This window comes from Miscanthus floridulus, chromosome 2 (assembly GCF_019320115.1).
Source record: "Miscanthus floridulus cultivar M001 chromosome 2, ASM1932011v1, whole genome shotgun sequence".
Taxonomy (NCBI): Eukaryota; Viridiplantae; Streptophyta; class Magnoliopsida; order Poales; family Poaceae; genus Miscanthus; species Miscanthus floridulus.
The window spans coordinates 121320450-121330147 of record NC_089581.1 but is presented as its reverse complement, the minus strand read 5'-3'; positions in this window follow the sequence as shown (position 1 = coordinate 121330147).

Here is a 9698-nt window from a genome sequence, read left to right as displayed (position 1 = left end):
ACCCAAGAATTGACCTGCCGATACACCAAATGCACATTTATTAGGATTCATCTTCAATCCATGCTTCCTTGTGCACTCCAGTATCTTTCGTAGATCGGCTAGATGTTTTGTGATATCTCCAGACTTAATCACTACATCATCAATGTAGATCTCCACTAATGTGCCGATGTATTCATGAAAAATAAAGTTCATAGCTCTCTGATAAGTAGCGCCGGCATTTTTCAAACCAAACGTCATGACTATCCACTCAAACAACCCTACATGACCTGGACATCTGAAAGCAGTCTTGGGAATATCTTCTTCAGCCATGAATATTTGATTGTAACCTACATTACCATCCATGAAGCTGATAATTTGATGTCTGGCTGCAGCATCAATCAACAAATCAGCAATTGGCATTGGATAGTCATCCATCGGTGTGGCTTTGTTAAGATTCCTGAAATCAATACAAACACGAAGTTTTCCATTTTTCTTATAAACAGGAACCACATTAGAGATCCACTCTGCATATCGACACTGCCGAATAAACTTTGCCTCAATTAATTTAGTTATTTCGGCCTTAATGTCAGGAAGTATATTAGGGTTACATCGGCGCGCTGGCTGCTGATGTGGCCGAAATCCAGATTTGATAGGTAACCGATGTTCAACTATCGATCGGTCTAATCCAGGCATCTCAGTATAATCCCAAGCAAAACAATCTTTATACTCTTTTAACAAATCAGTTATTTGCTGCTTACACTTGGAATCTAACTTAGCACTAATAAAAGTAGGTCTTGGTCTATCGCCATCATCAATATCTACTTCTACTAAATCATCTGCCGATGTGAACCCTTGACCTAATTTTCCATATCGGCAAACCTATCCATTAAAACTCTTCTTTAGAACCGACTGCTTGGATCGGTGGAATTTCATAATCAGCAACTCTAAGGAACTCTTTTTCCCAAACTTCTCCTGATATGCATTTAGTTCACTCATAAGTATCTGATTCTGCCGATGCGATGATATAAGCAGAATCACCAGGGACAAACTCAATCTTATCCCCAATCCACTGTACGAGGCATTGATGCATTGTAGAAGGAACACAACAATTAGCATGAATCCAATCCCTCCCTAGAAGCAGATTATATGCACCCTTGCCATTAATAACAAAGAACATCGTCGATAAGGTTTTGTTGCCGATGGTCAATTCAACACATACTGCCCCTTTAGCCGGTGACACATTGCCTTCAAAATCCTTTAGCATCATATCGGTTTTGGTCAAGTCTTGATCTCCCTTACCAAGTTTCCGATACATCACATAAGGCATAATATTAATCGCAGCCCCTCCATCGATAAGTATCTTAGATACAGGCTACCCATCAACTCTGCCTTTCACAAACAAAGCCTTAAGATGTTGTCTCTCGTCATCGGTAGGTTTCTCAAAAACAACCATCATTGGATCTAGTGTCAACTGAGCTACTTGATCAGAGAAAACAACTTCTTCCTCATTATCAGATAGTGCTAAAAACTCCATCGGCAACATGAATACCATATTAACATCTGCTGATGGACCCTTATTTTTGTGTTTTACCTGCCACTGCTGATGACCAGACCTCTCATTGGAGGAATTTTCCTCTCGGTATAAATCCTCCTGATGCTCACGTTGCATCCTCCTTTTCTGTGTCTTTGTCAGACCCTCCAGGCACCATCGAGGAAACTTGGTTTTCCAAACCGGCTGATAACAGGTCCCAGTTGATTCTACACGGCGTATATTAGGGTCCCTGTAGAATATTTCTTCATCGGGAACTCTTGCGTTTGCCATCTCCTCAAGCTCCTCTTGATTCCTTGGAAAATATCCAGCGTGTTTACCAAGCCTCTCATGTACACTAAGTCTGCCCCCTAGCCGATCATGCACTGATGCTCTGCCTCTGATCGGCTCATTGATAAATAAACCCTGATTGCCAGGTTGAAACCTCCTTTCTGACCGATTGACCCCATAATAACCATTACACTCAGGGCAATTTTCAACAGTTGGCAATTTAATACCTTCTTCCCAGCAATGGATGAAAAATGGGCACCTCCAATGATCTTTATGCTGATACCATTCTTCCTGATGTCTCTCTTCTTGCTGTTGTCGATATCGGTCCTTACGCTGACGCCAACCCTCCTGCTGCCTTCGATGGGTAATCACAATGCCAGGTTGAGGAGGGTTTTTGGAACTACTGCTTTCTCCTAGCAAACCCTTACTTTTTGCATCATCGATAGTTATCCGATGTTGGGGATCCACTGATGCGTTTTTCTCAGCAGCCTCTAACGTCAATACCTTGGTCTTCCCTTTGGCCTCCAACATATTTGCTGGAAAAGGGTGTTGATCAATTTTCATCGGCTTCTGGGCCTTGGAAGTACCAAACTTAATTCTCCCAGATTCAATAGCCAATTGTAACTGTTGCCTGAACACCTTGCACTCATTTGTACTGTGTGAAGTTGCATTGTGCCATTTGCAGTATAAGATCTTCTTCAACTCTTCTGCCGATGGGATCACATGATTAGGTGACAGCTTAATTTGGCCCTCTTGAAGAAGAAGATCAAATATCTTGTCAGCCTTGGTGATATCAAAGGTAAACTTTTCTGGCTCTTTCTGACCAAAGGGACAAGATATCGGCTTTTTATTCTTAACCCACTCAGCTAAGCCGATAACTGGTTCTTCATCAGAATCAGAATCTTCTACTTCTTCAACAAATGATACTTTTTTACTCCAATTCTTTTTAGGTTCAAAAACCCTAGTATCTTGATCAGAGATCCTTTGCACAAGATGACTGAGGCTTTCAAACTCCTGAGAAGCATATCTGTCTTTAAGATGTGGCAATAACCCTTGAAAAGCCAGATCGGCAAGCTACCGATCATCCAGCACCAGGCTGTAGCACTTATTTTTTACATCTCGTAGCCTTTGCACAAAGCTTTCTATCGATTCATCATTACACTGTCTCAATTTTACTAAATCGGTAAGCTTCTTTTCATGGAATCCAGCAAAGAAATACTTATGAAATTGTTTTTCTAGATCAGCCCAAGTAATAATAGAATTTGGTGGTAATGAAATGAACCATGTAAATGCCGATCCAGACAAAGATGATGAAAATAATCGAACTCTTAATTCATCTCTGCTAGCTGCCTCTCCACATTGAATAATGAAGCGATTGACGTGTTCCATTGTTGATGTATCATCTTGCCCAGAGAATTTAGTGAAATCTGGTACCTTGTACCAATTTGGGAGAGGAATTAAATCATATGCAGGAGGGTATGGAGTCCGATAAGAATAAGTATTGACCTTGGGCTTTATCCCAAACTGATCCTTCATAATTTCTGCTATCTTATCGGCCCAAAAAGCATCAGCCTCCTGCTGACGAACTGGCTGAATTTCTACAGGAGGTGCCTACTGATATCCCTCCATATATCTTTGTGGCCCACGATCTCCAGCAATCAGCATATTTGCCGTTACTTGTGGTCCATTAACCTGTTGGAAAGGATTCATCGGCTGAGCTGCCGATGCTTGATTCTGGAAACCAGCTTGCATATGACCTTGTTGAATCCCTGCAACCTGCTAATTTTGCTAAACTATATGTTGAACAGGTAACTGTCCTGACCAACCATTATTAGAACTCATCGGTACAAAACTTACCGATGGCTGGTAATTTGCTGACATTGTTGGATAATTATAACCAGCTTGAGGCATGAACTAAACCCCAGTTTGACTCATAGCAGGGGCTTTCTGCTGCATTGGCAATAAGCTTGCCGATGGACTTGAATTGGGTGTTTGAACCAAAGGCATCTGGAAACCTCCTGGTGTTGGTTGCACAGTAGTTGCTGTGGCATATTGAGGCACTTGAGCCATTAGCAAAATAGCCGATGGTATAGGAGCTTTTCCTACTACATCAAACACTTGAGGTAACCCAGGATTGAAAGCAGATGACTCCGGAGGCATACCATATCCCCACCAATTAGCAAGAATCTAGCTATTCTGAGACATAGGGCCTGACATGACTGATGCCGATAGATCTGTATTAAGCTGAACTCGTCCTCCTGGTAGTACCAGATCTAATCGTATCGGTGTAGATTGAATATTAGGTAAGCCTGCCGATACTGGAGGAGAAGTAACTTCTATACCCACAACGGCCGAGGGAGCCGATGGAGTATTGACAGATGCCGGCTCTGGTTGGTGATAGGCAGGCCCAACGTAATGCGGTGACGCTTGTCCTTCTTTGAGAGTTTGAACCACATCATTATGAACAGTATTGGACAGCACATTGGAATGATTAATCAAAGCATGATTTACTGCAGAATTAACCATCTCTTGAAGTTTACCAGGATTGGAGTCAAAGGTAACCTGCCGAGGCAATGGCAAATCTTGCTTCTAGATGACTTGTCCACTCTTGTTCAGGCTAAACGATTTCAGACAAAGCTGCCTGTATTCTTCTACAGCGATAATGTTCCATAGCCTGCCTCTGCTCTTCCTTAAGATCTTCTTCTGATACCGCGATAATGTTCCCTGAATCGATCTCGGGATTGAACATATTGATCGGATTGATTTATCCCACCGAGCGTGCCAAAAGATGTGTTGATGCAAAAGTGGATCTGCAAACACAAAGGGCTAATACCCGAATCGATATCCAAAGCGTGCCAGTCGATTTGACCTGTTAATCGACAAGGATGAAGATACAAGCACTTTGGTCCTGACAACAGCGATACGCCCGGAAGTCACGGCCAAGAGGTACTCACGTGGAACTCAAAAATCGCCGAAGGTCGCACTGAAGCGATGCAACTCGCCGAATCAATGAGAACTCGTAAAAAGGAAAAATATGCAAATTGACGAAGTCACTGAAAAGTAAGTAGATGCAAATAGGAGTAAAAATTGGTTTTGATATTGATTGATATATATTACATTGCCCCTCAATCTATATTTATACCCTGATCTAAAGAGACATAACCAAATACGACTAGGACACCAAGTCCATATCTAAGGAAACACGTGACTCTTACATGAATCATACTCTAACAAATATAGAAAAGAAATCAACTCCTATCTATTTCCCTGTCCGCCTCAATTATGATGGAATTCTCACCGACCTCCTTTCCATCGGCATACTTCCTATTTCATCGGTAGTAGTTTTCAAGCCTTCCTTCATCGGCATCGACAATAACATCTCCAACCTTATCAGCAACGCCCGAGTCTAAATCAACCTTTCCATCGATCACCACCATTCATCGGCAACTATCTTTACAAGCTGATTTTCATCGGCTGTCAGCGTATACAGTAACTTTCCTCCTGCCGATTAGCCCACTCTAATCATTTTGACACGTGCAAAAAACTGGTGTCAACAGCCTCCCCACCTTTTTTCACGGGTTGGAGTGAATGACCCGAGAAGGAATAAGGTACTGCAGCTGTTTTATATGTGGGTCATTTATAGTGACAGCTGGTGATTGAGCCACCCCTACAAATCGGAGCTATATATACGGGGGCATTTGTAGGGGCGGCTCAATCACCAGCCACCCCTACAAATAACAACTCCAGGGGCGGCTGGTGATTATGCCGCCCCTACAAATCAGACCCCATTTGTAGGGGCAACTCGTATCACCAGCCGCCCCTGCTGTTCTATTTGTAGAGGTGGCTGGTGTCTGGGCATCTGAGCATGCCACTATAGGGGCGGCTCCATCACCAGCCACCCCTACAAAAAATTCGAACCGTTGCTAAAAATCATTTTTATGTAGTGGTGGTCGCATATTCCAATCCTTCAAAACGTTTGTTGGCTTGCTACCTAGGAACCGTGGAATTGGCTTTGCTGGCTCGCCAGTTGTCATTTCTTTCTTTCTTTCTTTTTATTTAGGCCAATCATCTATCAGACATCAGCATGTGGGGTAGGCAACATGTGTATGTCCCATTATTGGTTGACTCCAACGGCTTGCACGCTCGGGCACTCTCATGGAGTGCTCAGCCCAGGTCCCAGGTCCTAGAGAGGCCAGACCTCCTGCCTCTCTCTCCCTGCACATCCTTAAGAGCAAGTATAGTAATTGTGTATGAGCAAGTGGGGAGAGGTCCTAGTCATAAAGAAACCAGCCATGTTTTTACGCTAAACTCCTCGTGTGGTTGAAGCCCACTATACGAGAACAAAAAGGCTCCTTCTAGCTCGATGCGAGCGTGAAACCGCTACTTCGATCTCCCATCTCTCTCCTCCTTGATCCCATGCTTCGCTCCACCTTCGGTGCGAGCAAATGAGAGGAGGGATGCCCATGGTGAGTGTGAGAACGGCCCAGCAGGATGTTTGTGTAGCGCGGAGACAGGCGAGACGATGGGTCCTGTCATCAGGAATTCAGGATTAGAGTCTCCCACGGCGCAACCTTTTGCGAGGCCATCGTGCCAGCAAAGGCCACCTTTATACTATGTAGTCCTATTCGCTTACTGATATCTTTTCTCCCTTGAATTGCATATTGGCATTGGTGGATATATAGGCGGAGAAGGGCTTGGGTTTGGATCTTGAGTCATGATAGGTCAACCGACAATCTAGTGAATTTATCTAAGGGCCTGTTTGGAACGCGGGAAAAATTTTCCTATTCCTGTGTTCTTCCTATGAAATTCCTGTACGATTCCTAGAAAATTTCTGCATTCCAAACAGGCCCTAAGTCAATACATTTCTAATCTAGTGAATTTTATCTATGTCAATATGTTTCTTCAGCTCGTTGTCCCAACGATTGATTTAGATGGATTATAACCACACAGAGTCTAATAGAACAGAGAATTCTCGCTTTGTTAGAGCATTCAGTTAACAATTAATCTTTTGTTTTGATACGGGATGATGGCTCATCTCATATTATGTTGTTTAATTAAATGGCATGGATGAGCATATCGGTTATGTGGCATGTGAGGTGTGATTGCCCCTATATTTTATCTAGTTATTACCATAAACTATGTTGTTATGATAAAATGGTCACAACGATGCAAAAGCATAACGGAGAGTATGAGCATTAAATACTTACAAATCTTTAGAGAAAGGCTAATAATATAGTCTGTCACTGGTTGTATTTACACATACAGTTAATCTATCAGCACATTTATATAGTAGTTCGCTCTCAAAAGCTTTATTAGTTCTTATGCATATGCTAGCTGTCACTTTATGATTCTCTTCTGTTCTCTCTCTTTTACTATAACAAAAGGTTGTAAGTAGATTGTATGCTAAGGTGGAGGAGAGAGAGAGGAAATGTGGTTATAAGCTTAAAACCGTTTAGATACATAAAAAACCAAGAAACTTTGTGAAAGAGACAAGTGTGCCATATATTAATAATAAAGATGTAACTAGTATATGGGTGAGCTGAGAGGTAGGCCACAAAGATCTATACAACCAGCATAGTCTGTATTATTAGTCTTGCTAGTACAATCTGTAAATAGCCAACTCAAATACACATTAATTGTATTGCTAGCTTTATATAGCATAACACTGTTTTAAAGCCTTTATTTGGCTAAATTATTAGTGCATGTTTAGAATGTAGAATTTTTTTTCTATTTCTATATTCTTTATAAAACTAAATTAATTTCTATAAATTTCTACGTGATACATGCAAAAAAAAATTAGCTCCAATCTAAAACATTAGCTACGACTTCGAGAGCTGGTCCGCTCTCCGCCCCACACCCTCTCCGGTAGTCCGGTCCATGGCGAAAAAGACCATAAAAAAAAAGTACTGCAAAAACTGGTCGAATCAAAAAGCTCTGCCGTATCTTGGCCTTGGCCGCACGCAGCGCGGCAGCAGGCTGCAGGCACTGACTGACCCAAGATTTTTGGCCAGGCTTTAGGCGATACTCTGGCGTTGACAGGTGGAAGGAATTGAGTGCTGCAGCGTTGTCGGCTGTCAGCTGTCACTGCCTCAGTGGGGCAAACGGCTCGTATAGGTGGTGCTCAGGCTCAGCTGGCCGATAATTTAATTAGTAGTACGAGGTTGCATTAGAGCATCTCAGCCTCGTGTTTAGTTGCCAGGCCAAATTCAAAAAAAATGTTACAGTATTCATCACATCGAATCTTGTGATATGTGTATGGAGCATTAAATGTAGGAGAAAAAAAATTAATTGCACAGTTTAGGTTGTAAATCAGCGAGACGAACGTTTTGAGTCTAATTAGACCATGATTGAACTACTAATTGCCAAATAAAAATGAAAGTGCTACAGTAACCCAAAATCCAAAATTCACCCAACTAAACACCCTCTCAATGTATTTAGGTAGTTGAGGCTAAAAACTGCACTCCCGCAGGCTAGTTATCAGACTACTTATTTTTATTGGCTCAATAAATTCTCCCCTCCACTATCTAGTTCTGTTGGCCCAACAAATATGCTACCTATTTTTTCACGCACGCACACGCCCTCCCTGCGACCGCACGCAGCTCCTTTCCTGCCGTCGTTCCCTTCCCGACGCCACTCCCTCCCCGACACCTGGTGGCCGGCGGCCGGATGCAGGCCCTCCTCCCTAACGCCGGTGCCCCGTGGCCGAAAGTGGGACTCCCTCCCCGACGTCGCTCCCTTCTTGACCTCGGTGCCCTGACGACTGGATGTGCTGCTCCCTCCCCGACGCGGGTGCCCCGTGGCTGGATGCGGGCCTCGCCGTCCCCTGTGCAAACACCACCACGATCGGATCTCCTATGGCTGGAGCTCCCCTATGCGAACACCGCCGCGGTCGGGGCTCCCCTACGTGGCAGCGCCACTCCTTGGACTCCGACGGACAGCACCAACTCAGCATTTGCTCCGGCGGGCATAGCCTTCAGCTCTCCTCACCTCCAGACGACGCTCTGAAAGGATCAAGATGCCCAAGAGGGGGGATGAATTGGGCTAATTCTAAATTTTCTTGCAATAATCAAATCCTATGGATAGCCCAATTAACCCCTTGTGCCTAGAAAAGTGTTTCTATCAAATTAACGCACAAAAGACTTACAACCTATGTTCCAAACTTACTCTAGCATGGCAATTCTATGAATGTAAAGATAAGTATTGAATTGCTCAAAGTAAATACTTAAAGTAAATGCTCAAAGTAAATGGAGAGAGGAACGCGGCGATGTTTTGCCGAGGTATCGGAGAGTCGCCACACCCCACTAGTCCTCGTTGGAGCACCCGCGCAAGGGTGTAGCTCCCTCTTGATCCGCGCAAGGATCAAGTGCTCTCTACGGGTTGATTCTTCGACACTCCTGTGGCGGCGAATCACCCAAAGCCGCTCACAACTTGAGTTGGGTCACCCACAAGCTCCGCCGGGTGAACACAAAGCTCCCAATCACCACCAAGCCGTCTAGGTGATGGCGATCACCAAGAGTAACAAGCATGAACTCTCACTTGACCACGCGAAGCCTAATGAGAAGATGGATGCACACTTGTCTACTATTGATTCACTAATGAGGTTTCACTCTTGGATTCTCAAATCACAAACACCTCACTAGGACCTTGCTCTTCTTGGCACTCACAAATGTGTTTCTCAGCTGTTGAAATGAGCAAAAAATAACTCCACACACGAGTGGAGCTTCTATTTATAAGGCAGCCTGAAAAACGAACCGTTATGAGCTTCTGCGGGGTGACCGGACGCTCCTGATCGTGTTGACTCGGACGCTCCGGTCAGTTCAACCCTGTGAACCAGTAGTAATGAGTTGACCAGGACGCTAGCAGAGTCCGGTCAGCACTGATCGGACACGTCCGGTCGCAT